The sequence below is a fragment of the Odocoileus virginianus genome, chromosome 17 (genome assembly GCF_023699985.2).
Source record: "Odocoileus virginianus isolate 20LAN1187 ecotype Illinois chromosome 17, Ovbor_1.2, whole genome shotgun sequence".
NCBI lineage: Eukaryota > Metazoa > Chordata > Mammalia > Artiodactyla > Cervidae > Odocoileus > Odocoileus virginianus.
Window position 1 is genome coordinate 10,721,987 of NC_069690.1, and position 15,581 is coordinate 10,737,567.

Here is a 15,581-nt window from a genome sequence, read left to right on the forward strand (position 1 = left end):
GCATTACATCCGTTATTTGAAATTCTTCACAGTAGATTTCTCTATTCTCAATTTATTTATTTATTCAATCTCTTAGTTATATCAGTATAACCTCTCTGACATTCATGTCGTACTTTGGGTTATGATCCAATGCTATGTTATTTATTTTGTCACTCACCTTGTTGCATGTTGGCCGTTGGGAGCTCTTTCAGCTGGCTCCTGGGTCCCTTTGACATCCCACCATTATCATCCACCTTCCACGGATGAAAAAAATAAAATGGGGAGATGACTCACAGCAGAGGAGTCACACTGCTGGTGAAGAAGGGCCTCTTTCTAACTTCTGGGCAGCGAGTATGATCATTAGACACCACTGTCTCCTCTAAACACACACACACACACACACACGTTTTAAGAAATTTTGGAGTTTGGATAGATTTTGCCCTGCTTACGAAACTTTTCTAATTTTTCTTAATCAGTAATCTTGGCTATGGTATCCTTTCATGCCTTTGTGTGTGTGTGTGTGTGTGTGTGTGTGTGTGTTAACATCTAGTTTTTCCCACAAATCCTTGTGGTTATATACTAATTTTGTTTTGATAAATAAATACTTTATTGTTGGACACAGCAGTTATTTCAAATGTTTGCTAATATATACAACCTAGAGAAGAACTAATTATCTATAAAAATTAGAAATTAATATGTAGATTTAACACTCCTTGAAAAGATATACAGAAAAGCTTAAAGGCATCTAAAGGTTGCAATACCACTTCACAAGCAACTACAAATTCAAGGACTCAAAGCAGCAGTTGTGGATATATGTTCATCGTTTCCAATGCCATGTGGTTGATGAGTCTGCTTTGGGCCAGCTACCTGGAGCCCATCTACCAGCTCCTCTCTGCCGGATAACTTCCTATAGCACAAGTGGCTTGGGCACACTTCCGGTTTCCTGTAGGGCTCCTGCAAAGCCCCCACCCCCTACCCGCGTCGCACTCCTGGTCTGAAGGCTGCAAGACAGCAGAGTCCATGGAGGAAAGACTGCCAGCTGCTCGCACCGTGATGCCGGGCGCTCCCCGTCCTTCCCATTGCTGCCCCAGCACAGCCCAGCGGGTGGCTTACAGGTTACATGCTCCATCCTCTGCCCAGAGTTACCCTCCTCCCCCCTGCCACCACCTCGGTCACCGCTGTGTCTGTAATACCTCCCACGACAAGACCCTGTGAGGGGGGCAAGGGCAGGAACCGACGCCCAGAGGAGCGACTGAGGAAACCAAGGCACAGAGGTTAAGGGAGCCAGCCAGACGCAGAGTCAGGCAGTGCTAGAAGCCAAGCGTCTCCCTCAGAACCCAGGGCCCCTGTCTGCTCCCTGGCTGCCGGGGGGGTCTCTGCCCTGGACCCTCTGCTGTGATGGGAGATGCTGACCCAAGACCTTACCTGTTGCTTGCTGTGCTCGGCTTGACCACCTCCTCAGAGGCGGTGGTCTTCTTGCTTCTGCCAACACAAGAGGAAGCTGTGGAGCACTAGGGGGCCCCCAGCCTCTCCCCTTGGACTCCACCAGTCAAAGACAGGACCAAAGTCAGGAGGAAACCCCCATGCAGGACAGACACCCTGAGGTCCGCACGTGCAGCCCCAGAAGGCCTAGACCAAGGTTTCTCAACCTCACACTGTTGACGTTTGGGGCCAAATAATGCCTTGTAGTAGGGCGGCCCTGTTTTTGTGGGACACTCAGCAGTGTCCTGTCCCTTCCAGGGGCCTTTTGCATCCCTACTTATGGAAACCCCAAATATCCCCAAACACTGCCACTTTCCTTTGGGAAGGAGGTCAAAAATCACCCTCATGTAGAAACACTGGCCTAAACAGACAACCACTGGGTTCTGAGGATAGTGTCCGCCTTGATTACATTCTTTTCCAGAAATATATTCCTATTTATTCAATATGTAACCAACTGTGACTTGATTTGTATACTTTTAAGTTTGAAAGCAAAAGGAGAGGGCGGCAGAGGATGAGATGCTTAGATAGCATCACCGACTCAGTGGACATGAATTTGAGCAAACTCCAGGAGATAGTGGAGGAGAGGGAGGCCTGGTGTGCTGCAGCCCATGGAGTCACAAGGAGTCAGATACGACTTGGCTACTGAACAACAGCAACGACAACAAAGCAACTTTTCATGTCAGCGATTTACAAATTTTTTATCAGAGCGTGATGTCCTAATTTGGGGGTTTTAAAGTATGGCCTCTGTGGCCTGTTCTCAAAGAAAGGACAGCAATCATCTCATAGCTAAGACTTGAACTCAGTCCTTGACCCAAATTTCCGGTGTCCTGGGGAAGAATTCGGCTGGCTTTGGGGAAGGGTGAAGCTGCTGACCCGAGGCGTTGGGGCATCTCTGGCCATGCCACAGACTCTGAATGTTGTCTCTGCACCACACAGCCCCCTGGTGAGCAGGGGCTCTGCCCGTGAAAGCCGGGTGGCAGCTTGCAGAATAGGGGCTGCTCATAGCCCTGGTGAGTCTCCTGTGGCCTATCACCCCAACACACCCACCTTCCCACCACAGTGAGGGCAGGCCAGAGGAGCAGACACTGTCTCATCAAACGACACATATATTTGGTCCATACTGCAGTCTCAAAAAAAACTTTTGCCCTTCTGAAAGATGGTGGGATGGAAGTAGAGAGCCCTGTTTTTTGCTTTTTCCCAGGATGGACCAATAAGGGGAGAGTCAACCAGACTCAAGGGTACTTCTGGCAAACAGGTGAGGTCTGGGGATGGAGGGCAAGAAGATGGTAAACTTGGACTCTCACTGACCAGAGGCAGAGTGGGTAGCTCAGTTCAGTTCAGTCGCTTGGTCGTGTCCGACTCTTTGCGACCCCATGGACTACAGCACACCAGGCTTCCCTGTCCATCACCAACTCCCAGAGCTTGCTCAAACTCAGGTCCATTGAGTTGGTGATGCCATCCAACCATCTCATCCTCTGTTGCCCCCCTTCTCCTCCCACCTTCAATCTTTCCCAGCATCAGGGTCTTTTCCAATGAGTCAGTTCTTCGAATCAGGTGGCCTAATGATTGGAGTTTCAGCTTCAACATCAGTCCTTCCAATGAATATTCAGGACTGATTTCCTTTAGGATGGACTGGTTTGATCTCCTTGCAGACCAGGGGACTCTCAAGAGTGTTCAACACCACAGTTCAAAAGCATTAATTCTTTGGCACTCAGCTTTCTTTATGGTCCAACTCTCACATCCATACATGCCTACTGGAAAAACCATAGCTTTGAGTAGATGGACTTTTGTTGGCATTCTCTATAATTACATGTAAACAGAATCACACAGTATGTGTTCTTTTTTGTCTGGCTTCTCTTATTCAGCATAATGATTTTAGGTTCATCCCTACTGATGGGTAAAATGTATCACCTTTATTGCTGGGTAGTGTTCCATTGTGTGGATATTACCACAATTTGTTTATTCAGTCACCTGTTGATGGACATTTAGATTATTTCCATATTTGGCTGTTGTAAATAAAACCTCCACAAACTTGTGTTCAAGTCTTTGTGTGGAAATATGTTTTCATTTCTCATGGAATTTTCTAGGACTGGGGTAGAGGGAGCCAGGAGAAGGGACACAAGAAAAAGCCCTCCCTCATCTGTTAAGTCAATAAACATTTATTAGGATGGTGATGTGCCAAGCCTGAACTACAGGCTAAGACGGCCAGGACAAAGAGGGCTCTCATGACCTTGCAGTGTGGTCAGCACCGTGGCAGAAGTGGCCTCTGTGGAAGGGGGCCAGCCCAGCGAAGGAGGCCAAGAGGGCCTCAAAGATCTTCAGACCACAGTCCACCAAGAAGGCTTCATTTGGAATGCAGGTGTGCGAGGGAACGTTTTTTAATAGCTCTGAGGGAAAGACTTTTAAATTAAATTATCTTTTTTTTCCCCCCCACTTAACACCAAGGTAAATTTCCCTAAGAGATGGGAGTTTCCATTGGGAGGAGACAGAAATGTGGACAGACCCCTCCGGGGATAGTGAATCTGGGTAAGGTTTCTGGACAATCAGAAAGAAAGCTATATTAGTGTAGCACAAACTTGGTGGCTCAAAGAAAAGACATGGATTCTCTCATGGTTCTAGAGGCCAGAGTTTGGAATTATGGTTGTGTGAGGCTACACTCCCTCTGGAGGTTCTAAGGGAAAATCCTTCCGGCCTCCTCCCTCCCCTTCCCTCCCACCCCACCTTCCTTTAGGACCCGCCCTAAATCCAGGATGATGTCACCTTGAAATCCTGAACTTATTGCATCTGCAGAGACCCTATCCAAGTAAGATCACCTTCACAGGTACTGGGGGATAAGATTTGGTTATCTCTTTCTCAGGGCAGTGGTGGACACAATTTAATCCACTGCAAAAGGTGAACTACCAACAGTTTAAAAAACTTTGGCCCAGAAGCGAAATAAAATAATAGTAACAAAATGAAAGTGAAAGTCAAAGTTGCTCAGTTGGGTCCGACTCTTTGCGACCCCATGGACTACACAGCCCATGGAATTCTTCAAGCCAGAATACTGGAGTGGGTAGCTATTCCCTCCTCCAGGAGATCTTCCCAACCCCGGGATCGAACCCAGGTCTCCTGCATTGCAGGTGGATTCTTTACCATCTGAGCCACAAGGGAAGCCCATTAAAGTCAATATTGCTAAGAGTTTCCTATATGCCAAGATCTGTCCTAAACACTAGACGCTAATGCTCCCATTTAATCCCCCTGGCAGTTCTGAGGCAAGTGAGAGCACTGGCTGCAGTGAGAAAATCATGGGTGGTACCAGGCACTTCATTAACATGGTCACAGTCGCACAGCAGATAAGCAGGCCAGCCCCAGAGTCACTGCATCACTTTACAGGTGATGCAGCAGGCGTCCCCCTAAAGTTCTTGGAGGTCTTGGATGTCTTTCTCCTTGCAGGGCTTGGGGGAGTGGAGGTGGGGGAGATCCTTCCCCTCAGGAAGAGGACAGAGGTGGTGAGTCAATCTCCTGCCCATGGCTTTGCCCATGAGTTCTTTTAACTCTTGAGCCTGGGAGCTCCCACTGAGTCAGAAGAGCTAGGCAGAGCCCCCCACAAAATCTGGGAAGAGAAGTTAAGGCAACATGGTGGTTTTGAAACATGCAACTCAAGAGTGGGGCAGGAGACCCAGAGAAGTTAAGAATGAGGGTGCTCAGGGTGAGGCTGGCCAGCAGCTGAGGGCTGCCTCGGGCATCTCTTCCACCTGGGGAAGAGGTTTGCCCTGCCTGTGAGTCTGGGTGGGCCAGGCAGCCACTTTCCTGGCCTGGCATTTCGGAACAGGCTATGGGAAGCAAAATCCTGACAGCACCACCAATGACAAGCTAAGACGCAAAGGGAGCAAAGGGGTCCTCTCCCAGTTTAGCCAGTCCTCCTTTCTTCCTCTCGAAGAATTTATTCTCTTCTCCCCATTCTTCCTTAGATAATCAATCTACTGTCTTCAGGTCATCAATTTTGAAACCTACCCATTGCCCAAACTAACCCAGGAAAAGCTGAGGCCAGTAAATGACCACCTCCAGCTCCAGTGTGGGGTTGAGCAGTTTAGAAAAGCACTCAGCACAGATTCATTACCAGGCACATTAATATAAATGTCACTATCGCTTAGGTGCCAGTCCGCTAGGTGTTCTTTATTTATATGCCTGTGTCCGGTCTGAGTTGCCACAGGTAGGATCTTTGTTGCCTCGAGCAGGATCTTTCCTTGTGGCTCATGGGCTCAGCAATTGCAGAGCACGGGCTTAGTTGCTCCACAGCATGTGGGATATTAGTTCCCCGACCAGGGATCGAACCTGAATCCCCTGCATTGCAAGACAGATTCTTTTTTTTTTTTTTGCAAGGCAGATTCTTAACCACTGGACCACCAGGGAAATTCCAGCAAGGTCTTCTTATACATTACCTTTTTAATCCACAGTTACCCTATTAGGTAAGATTATTATTTCTATTGCAAATAAATTGTGGTTCAAACAGGTTAAGGTCTACCTGACTCCAGAGCTTTTGCCCTTATCCTCCCATACATCAGTGGTTCTCAAAACGTGGTCCCTGGACCAGTGGCCTTGGCATCACCTGGGAATTTACCAGACATGAGAATGCTGGGGCTCTATCCAGAATCTAACGTTCTTTGGGAAGAGCCCAGCCATCACCCTCTAGGTGATTCTGATGCAAGTTTGGAAACAACTGCCCTGCAGTATCCTACCCCCCTTCAAAGATTCAGGCAGGCCAAAGTTCTTTTATAATAGGATGTTCAGACTGACAGATGAAGGAAATAGCCTCTCTCCAGAGTTTAGTAAAGACTTTCATCTAGTTCTCGTGAAATCTTTCAGGACAAATGAGAAGACCAGTAAGAACGGAGGCTGGCACAACCTAACAGTGAGTCTTCAATCCAGAGGCACAAATAGCACCAACAGCAGCTGGACAGTCACCCCCAAAGAGTGCTAATTAACAGGTCAGTACAAATCTGGCAGGAAGTCTCCACCAAGGAGCCACAAGAGTCCACCCAGTTTGACTTTTTACTCAATGGTATGGAAGATGACATAGCATCAGCTTGGTAGGTGTCACAAATTGGGGGAGATGGCAAATACATCAGATAACAGAATGAGGACCAAACATGATTTTGACGAATCAGAAGGAGACATAGATATGAAATCCAGCACATAGTTGCCATGTATGGTTGTGTAAGCTGTTGAATACCCAAGTGAATCTTTTGAGTTGAGGAACTAAATAGGGGCTGAAATTCAGCCAGCACTCCACTTAATTCCACTCAAAAGGAGAGGAACCTTTTAAAAATTCAAATCAAAGGTATTTTATGAATTTGCAACATGCTGGCTCACCTTTTTCTACTGGGGTAAAAAAATATACATAACATAAATTTGTTATTTTTAAAAAATTACAACAGCTGGAAGTGTCTATTAAACTCTTTAATGTAGCACCATTCACAGTGGGGCAAGATTCTTGATCTCGGGTGGGGCAGAGTTTTGAGTGTGGGTTTCATGGAATATGTAGAAACTACCTGGATGATAAGCAGTGGCTGCTGAGTCAAGGGTCAAAAAATAGGGGCAGGTGAGATCTTGTTCCTCTTGCATCAGCTCCCTCAGGGCACCAGCCATCACTTGAAGCAGGCATCCTCGGGAGAGCTGACTATGAGTTGGCAGACATCCTGCATCTCACCCACATCCAACTGGCAGAAGAAGAGCTAGCTGGTCCTTCTCCTTCATGGATTTCCCCTTGTTGGAGATCTAGGGCACATATTCACGGGGAGGCTGCAGAGCGTCTGTGACCTGGGCTTTGGTGTGTAACAGCTGCCTGCCACCGTCCCCCGTTGCACACTCCATCATGGAGTCCAGGGACACCTTGGGAGCTTAGATCTGCAGGCAGTACGGCTTCAGATTTTTCTCCATGTCATCCATTTCCTCCGTGCAGAGAACGATCAGGAAGACTGAGTTCTCCAGCTGGTCCAACCAGCAGGCCTCCACTTTGCTAAGCCTTATTCCTGCTCACCATTGGTGGCAGGTAAACTCCCACATGCCACTGACGTTTTGTTCCTAAGTGTTTCTCTAGGGTACCAAAGTGACACTGAGGATTTTCCAGACCATCAGTTGCTATGGGAAGAGCTCTCAGATCAGCAGCCGGAGCACAGCTCAGCCTGTAGAGCTCACACTGATGCGTGGGGTGGGGCTGGGAATCAGACTCTGGAGGTGCCTGCAGCCACAGCTCACTGGCCTTGCAAAGGGCTGCCCCCTCAGGGAGTTTTCCCAGCGTGGAAATATTTTTTCCATTCTGTTTGCTGTTTTTTCACTCTCTTGATAATGTTTTTTGAGGTACAGAGATATTTAATTTTGTGAAGTTTATCTATTTTTTTTTTCCTGTCACTTGTGCTTTTGGTATCATGTTTAAGAAACCATTGCTAAACCTAAAGTCATGAAGATTTTCCTGTATAATTTCTTCTATGATAGTTTTAGCTTTTAAACTTAGGTCTTTCATCCATTTTTGAGTTTATACATGATATAAAGTAAGAGTGTAACTCCATTCTTTTGCATGTGAATATCCACTTTTTCTAGCACCATTTTTTCAAAAGACTGTCTTTTCCCCACTGAAATAGCTCCTTAGTGGAAAGTCAATTGACCACAAATTTGAGGGTCTATTTCTTGGTTCTCAATCTATTCCTTTAGCTTATATGTCTATACGTCAGTACCACATTGTTCTGATTATTGTAGGTTTGTATTATAATTTGAAATTAGGAAACCTGAAACTCTGCTCTTCTTTAAAATTATTTTGGGGGGGAGGGGACTATTTAGGGTTGCTTGATATTCTACATGAATTTTAGGATGGATTTCTCCATTTGTGAAAAAACTACTGTTGACCCATCACTTTTGATACTAAAAAAGAATCAGTGTCACCTGTCCATAGTGGGGAGTGGAGAAGGGATCTGGCATAGAACCAGCTTGAGCCAATACTGCTCCGTGGCTGCCAAAGAATGAGTGACATTTTTGTTGTCGTTTAGTTCCTCAGTCATGTCTGACTCTTTGTGATCCATGGACTGTAGCCCACCAGGTTCCTCTGTCCGTGGGATTTTCCAGGCAAGAATACTGGAGTGAGTTGCCATTTCCTTCTCCAGGGGATCTACCCCACTCAAGGATCAAAACTGTGTCTCCTGCATTGCAGGCAGATTCTTTACCACCGAGTCACCAAGGAAGACCCTAGTAACTTCGGACTCTGTTTAAACCAATGCAAGAGGAGAGAGGCCCTGATGCCTGTGCTCCACCCACTCAGGCCCAGATTTTTCTAGAGGACTCTCGAGACCACAGATACTGTCTCGAGGGACAGGATAATATATACAGTGAACAGTCCTCAATTGAGGAAACTTGGGAGATGACCGGGTTGAGTTAGAGGAAGGGGTTGTGTGTGTGTGTTCAGTTTCTCAGTTATGTCCGACTCTTTGTGACTGTATGGACTGCAGCCCACCAGGCTCCTCTGTCCATGGGACTTCCCAGGCAAGAATACTGGAGTGGGTTGCCATTTCCTACTCCAGGGGATCTTCCTGACCCAGGGATCGAACCTGCGTCTCTTACATCTCCTGCATGGACGGGCAGATTGTTTACTACTAGCACCACCTGGGAAGGGGTTGTATGGTAACTTTCAAATATTTGGACGGCCCACCCTACCCAAACTTTCTCTCTCTTCTTCTGCCTATAAAACAAAAGCTTCCCCTACAGATGAATGAAGACAAATAAGTGATCTGGAGCTAGTCAAGGCTATCCTGTTTCTAACCATTGGTGAAGTTTTAAACTGTTAGATCAGCTCAAATCTGTAACAAGCTGCTACCTTGGGAGGTGGTGAGTTCCCCATCATGGACAGTGTCCAAACAGGGCCCAGGTGATGGATGACTGATTCAGTATGGCAACAGGAGTCAATGACCCCAGAGACCCTTTCAGTCATGCAGCAGGTTCATAAAAGATCCTGTCTGAGAGCGTGGCCTTCTTCTCCTCCCAGAGCTGCTTCTCTGTGACAGCTGTTGCAAGGAATGCTGGGAATGACGTGGCTGCCAACACGAATATACTTCCAGTGATGTTTCAATGTCACTTGAGAAGGAGGCAGAGTAACAAACAAACAAACAAAAAGTTAAAAAGAAGAAAAATAAATAAATAAAAGGAGGCAGAGTGAAGAATTTCCCTGGTGATCCAGTGGCTAAGATTCTGCACTCCCAATGCAAGGGCCTGGATTCCATCCCTCATCAGGAAACTAAATCCCACATGTGGCACCACTAAAGATCCCACAAGCTGCAGCTAAGATCCTGTGTGCTGTGCCTAAGACTCGATGCAGCTAAATAAATAAACAAATATTTTTTAAAAAGGGATAGCAAAGTGATGTTCTGGGAAAGGCAGACAGATGTAGGTCCCAGCTGGGGCTCTAGCTATACGGTGCTGGCAAGTTACTTTCTCTCTCCAAGATCCAGTTTCCTAATCTGTACAATGGGAAAATAATACTGACTATAACTGACCATATGCAAACTGTCTGCCCCCAGACAGTCTGGGGTGCCAACTCCCACAGCCTCATCCTCTTGCTTGCAGACCTGGCCAATCATGGTTGCCTTCCCCTTGTCCGCTAAGTAGATACGGAACCCTCAAAGGAGCCGGTCAGGGTCTCCCCAGGTGGTCTGCTCGACACACAGACAGCCAGGCCTCTCTCTTCCCCTGGGATGGAGTGATGTGAAAGTCATCTGGGCCTCGAGTGCTTTGGTGTCTTTCCTGTTTTGTGGGGAGAATGTGCCCGAGAGTGGAGCCAGTGCAGAAGAGAGCCAGGTTAGGACCTGGAGCTAATGAGAGACATCCTGGACTAATCTGACTCCCTGGATCCAGCTATGCCTGAAGTCCACTCCTGCTTTTATCAATTATGTAAGCAATAAATTCCAGGTTTGGCTTGAGCTAATTTGAGTTGGGCTTCTGTCAGCAGGAATCCAAAGAGGTTTCTGCAGAGTCGTGTGGATTTGGAGAAATACTGCCAAGTACCTGGCACTCAGGCAGGCATTTTGTGAGAGCCCAGCAAGCTTGGTTTTCTGATGTAACCACAATGGATAACAGGGGCGGATGGGGACGGTGTGTTTGGGACAAGTGAGTATGTGATTCCCACGGTGCCAATCAGCATTTCCTTGGCTTGTTCTGAGGGGCACAGGGGGCAATTTCCTCTCCCCTTGGGCCACAAAACTGGATTTCTATAACCACAGTTGCCCGCAGCCAAGCTCCCTGTCCCACAAAGTAGCCCATCTGCGGTGGGAGAAAATGACACCAGCCCAACCCAAAGAGAAGAAATGACAGAGAAGGTCAAGAGTGTGAGAGCCAGGGACGGCTGTGTGCCCAGCCACCCGTGTTCTGAAAGGCGGGCTGCCCCCTCGCCTGTTCTTCCAGGTTCCACACGAGCCAACAAACTGCTCTTTTTCTTCAGCTTCAGCTGGATTTCCGTCCCTTGCCAGCAAAGGATTCCTGACTGACATGCCCAGAGGCCGGCTGAGGTGAGGCCGTAAAAGACACAGTGGGTTGGCTCTGCGGCTGGGACGGTCCGTGCCTGGCTCCCGCGTGGGAAAGGCTGGCTTCCTTTCCTGTCAAGCAGCTCTCACAACTGGTGTCCCCCCAGAGGGGGACAGATAAGGCCGATGGTGGACACTGATGTCACAGTCGAAGGCCCGCTCCAACAGCCACCTCTCAAATCCTCTGAGTAAACTGTGGCCGTGCCCGTAGCCATCTTCTATCTGGTAGGTGGGCCAGTCTCAGTGACTGCATGACCTCCTGCCCGGCTTGGGGGTGGGCTGGGTTCCCCTGCACCCCTGGTGGGTGAGGGTGAGAGCTTGAGTAGTCTGGGCTGGTCCCACCACAGGTTTGACTGGTGGAGAAATGCGCGGGGCCTTGGTGACACTCGCGGCACCCCTACCCCCAGCCCCCACCACGTTCTGCCCTGGGTGCCCAGCACAGCACCCTCCATCTCTTTATTCAGGTGTCACTCGACAAACTCTGAGCAGATGCTGCATGCCCGGCGTCGTGCTAGGGACAACGCAGCATCCATGAGCAAAATGAAGCTTACGTTCTAGTGAGGGGAGACGGCCAATAAAACAAGTTTAAAAATTCAAAATAAGTTAAAAAATTCAAATTTCAAAAATTCAAAAAATTAAAAATAAGTTTAAAAAGTTTAAAGAGCATGTATGATGTTAAAAATGACAACAAACAGAGGAAAGGAGGGAGAGAATGGGGAGGATGAAGGTGGGTGACTATTTTTACAAAGGTCGACCAAGGACAGTCTCCAGAGAGACATTGGGAAGAGAGGAGGAATGTGCCTGATATGTTCAAGAAATGGCAAAGAATTGCTGATGGGAATGGAAAATGGTGCAGCCATGTTGGAAAACATTTTAGCAGTTCCTCCAAAAGCTGGACAAAGTTATCCGTTTAACCAGTCAAGTCCACTCCTAGCCATAGACCCAAGAGAAATGAGAACATGTGTCTAGCCAAAGACTTGTGCATGATGTCCACAGCAGTATTATTCATAATAGCCAACAAGTGGAAGCAACCCAAATGTCTATCAGTGGACGAATGGATAAAGAAAATGTGGTATATCCACGCAATGAAATATTATTCAGACTTAAAAAGGAATAAAAGTGCTGATCCCTGCAAAGGACAACATGGATAAGCCTTGAAAATATTATAAGTAAAAGAAACTAAGTCACTGAAAAACAAGTGTTGTATGATTACATTTATATAAAATGTCCAGAATAAGCAAATCCATAGGGATATAAAGAAGCTCCGTGGGTGCGAAGGGCTGTGGTCAGAGGCAATGACTTCTTCTGGGGTTGATGAAAATGTTCTGGAATTGGACAGTGGTGATGATGGCACAACCTTGGGAATGTACTAAAACCACTGAATCATATACTTTAAAAGGATAAACTTCATAGCATGCAAATTTTAATCTCAGTTTTTTAAAAGACATTAAGAACTAAGGAGACCAGTGCCTCTGAGAGAGGGAGAATGATGTCTGGCACACAGCAGCATAGAAGTGGCTCAGGTGGCTGACTCAGTGGCAAAGAACCCGCCTTCCAGTGCAGGAGACACAGGTTCGATCCCCGGTCCAGGAAGATCCCACACTCCAAGGAGCAGCTGAGCCCTTGGCCCACAACTACTGAGTCTGTGCTCTAGAGCCTGGAAGCCATGACGACTGAGCCCACGCGCCTTAGAGCCCGCACTGAGCAACAAGAGAAGCCGCTGCAATGAGAAGCCCGCGCCCCGCAAGCAGGGAGTAGCTCCTACTCAGTGCGGCCAGAGAAAAGCCACCCCAGCAATGACGATCTAGTCAGCTCAGCTTAGTTCAGTTCAGTCGCTCAGTCGTGTCTGACTCCCTGTGACCCCATGAATCACAGCACGCCAGGCCTCCCTGTCCATCACTAACTCCCGGAGTCCACCCAAACTCATGTCCATCAAGTTGGTGATGCCATCCAGCCATCTCATCCGCTGTCATCCCCTTCTCTTCCTGCCCCCAGTCCCTCCCAGCATCAGGGTCTTTTCTAATGAGTCAGCTCTCCGCGTGAGGTGGCTGAAGTACTGGAGTTTCAGCTTCAGCATCATTCCTTCCAATGAACATCCAGGACTGATCTCCTTTAGGATGGACTGGTTGGATCTCCTTGCAGTCCAAGGGACTCTCAAGAGTCTTCTCCAACACCACAGTTCAAAAGCATTAATTTTTTGGTGCTCAGCTTTCTTCACAGTCCAACTCTCACATCCATACATGATCACTGGAAAAACCATAGCCTTGAATAGACGGACCTTTGTTGGCAAAGTAATGTCTCTGCTTTTTAATATGCTGTCTAGGTTGGTCATAACTTTCCTTCCAAGGAGTAAGCGTCTTTTAATTTCATGGCTGCAATCACCATCTGCAGTGATTTTGGAGCCCCCAAAAATAAAGTCTGCCACTATTTCCACTGTTTCCCCATCTATTTGCCATGAAGTGATGGGACCAGATGCCATGATCTTAAGTTTTCTGAAAGTTGAGCTTTAAGCCAACTTTTTCACTCTCCTCTTTCACTTTCATCAAGGGGCTTTTTAGTTCCTCTTCACTTTCTGCCATAAGGGTGGTGTCATCTGCATATCTGAGGTTATTGATATTTCTCCCAGCAATCTTGATTCCAGCTTGTGCTTCTTCCAGCCCAGCGTTTGTCATGATGTACTCTGCATACAAGTTAAATAAGCAGGGTGACAATATACAGCCTTGATGTACTCCTTTTCCTCTTGGGAACAAGTGTGTTGTTCCATGTCCAGTTCTAACTGTTGCTTCCTGACCCGCATACAGGTTTCTCAAGAGGCAGGTCAAGAGGTGGTCTGGTATTCCCATCTCTTTCAGAATTTTCCACAGTTTATTGTGATCCACACAGTCAAAGGCTTTGGCATAGTCAATAAAGCAGAAATAGATGCTTTTCTGGAACTCTCTTGCTTTTTCGATGATCCAGCAGATGTTGGCAATTTGATCTCTGGGTCCTCTGCCTTTTCTAAAACCAGCTTGAACATCTGGAAGTTCACGGTTCACGTATTGCTGAAGCCTGGCTTGGAGAATTTTGAGCATTACTTTACTAGTGTGTGAGATGAGTGCAATTGTGTGGTAGTTTGAGCATTCTTTGGCATTGCCTTTCTTTGGGATTGGAATGAAAACTGACCTTTTCCAGTCCTATGGCCACTGCTGAGTTTTCCAAATTTGCTGGCATATTGAGTGTAGCACTTTCACAGCATCATCTTTCAGGATTTGAAATAGCTCAACTGGAATTCCATCACCTCCACTAGCTTTGTTCATAGTGATGTTTTCTAAGGCCCTCTTGACCTCACATTCCAGGATGTCTGGCTTTAGGTGAGTGATCACACCATCGTGATTATCTGGGTCGTGAAGATCTTTTTTGTACAGTTCTTCTGTGTATTCTTACCACCTCTTCTTAATATCTAATAATGACGATCTAGCACAGCCAAAAATAAATAAATTAGTTTTTTAAAAAGTCACTCAGTGTGTACTTGTTGAAGTGACATAAAAGCGAGATTAATTAACCCCGTTGTGGCCCCCGTCTTTTCCCTGTGGAGAAGAGACCTCTGGATCCCCAATGCTGAGAACCAGGGGCCGCAGCTCTCTGTGGGCCTGGTCGGTTCAGATTCCTCCACAGCTGAGGATTCCCACTCAGTCCCTCCCACTCCAGGGGACAGACGGAGGAGCTCTGGGGAAGAAGCGCCACCTGATCCCAGGAAAAGACTCCTGATGTAAAAGGAACCATCCCCAGCCCCACGATCCGCTTCGTTGGACTGGCCCTTCACTTCCTCCCCCTTGTGGAACCTGCGCTGGGCCCTCTGAACCTCAGTTTTCCTGCCCATCACTGGGGGAAAAGGGAAACGGGCCCTCAGCCCTGGCTGGGGGCTTGATGCCATGAGAGGAGACCATGCCTTTGTGTGAGCGGGGCAGGAACTTCTGAGCCTCTGAACTGAGGGCCCGGGGCCCAGGTCAGAGTCTGCTCCCCAGGTGCTGATGGGAGCTGCCAGCAGGGGAGGCCTGTGAAAAACAACTTTCCCCCAGGATCTGGGAGAGTGGGGAGGACTTGGAAAACAAGGCACTGTCCAGAAAGACGGGGAGGGGTGTGGGCTGGACGACCCTGGGTGTTTGGAGGTCAAAGTGCAATGACACGAGGCCGCAGATATTCAGACACAACTGAAGCAACTTAGCAAGCCCCAGGGGCACCGTGCAAGGCCGTCAAGGTGGCCCCTGACACCCTTTGCAGGATATGCAGACGAGTCTATTCCAGAGACCCCAGCACTTGAGGTTCAAGGGGTCAAAGCCACAGAGCTAGAGGTGTGGCTGGTCTCAGGTCTCTGCGGCTGCACAAGGTCCTTGCTCGTATTCACTTCCCTCAGTGTCAGCGCCTGGCAGCAGGACTAGCCAGAACTCAGGATGGAGGCAGAGAGGGCAGGCCTGGACCCCCCACCCTGGAAACCCCTGGCCTGAAACCGGCCTGCAGCTGAAGGGACGAGGCTCCAGGTCTCAGACTCCAAGCCGGGATGACTCCAGATCCCCACCTAGTGGTGAGAGGCGGGTACTG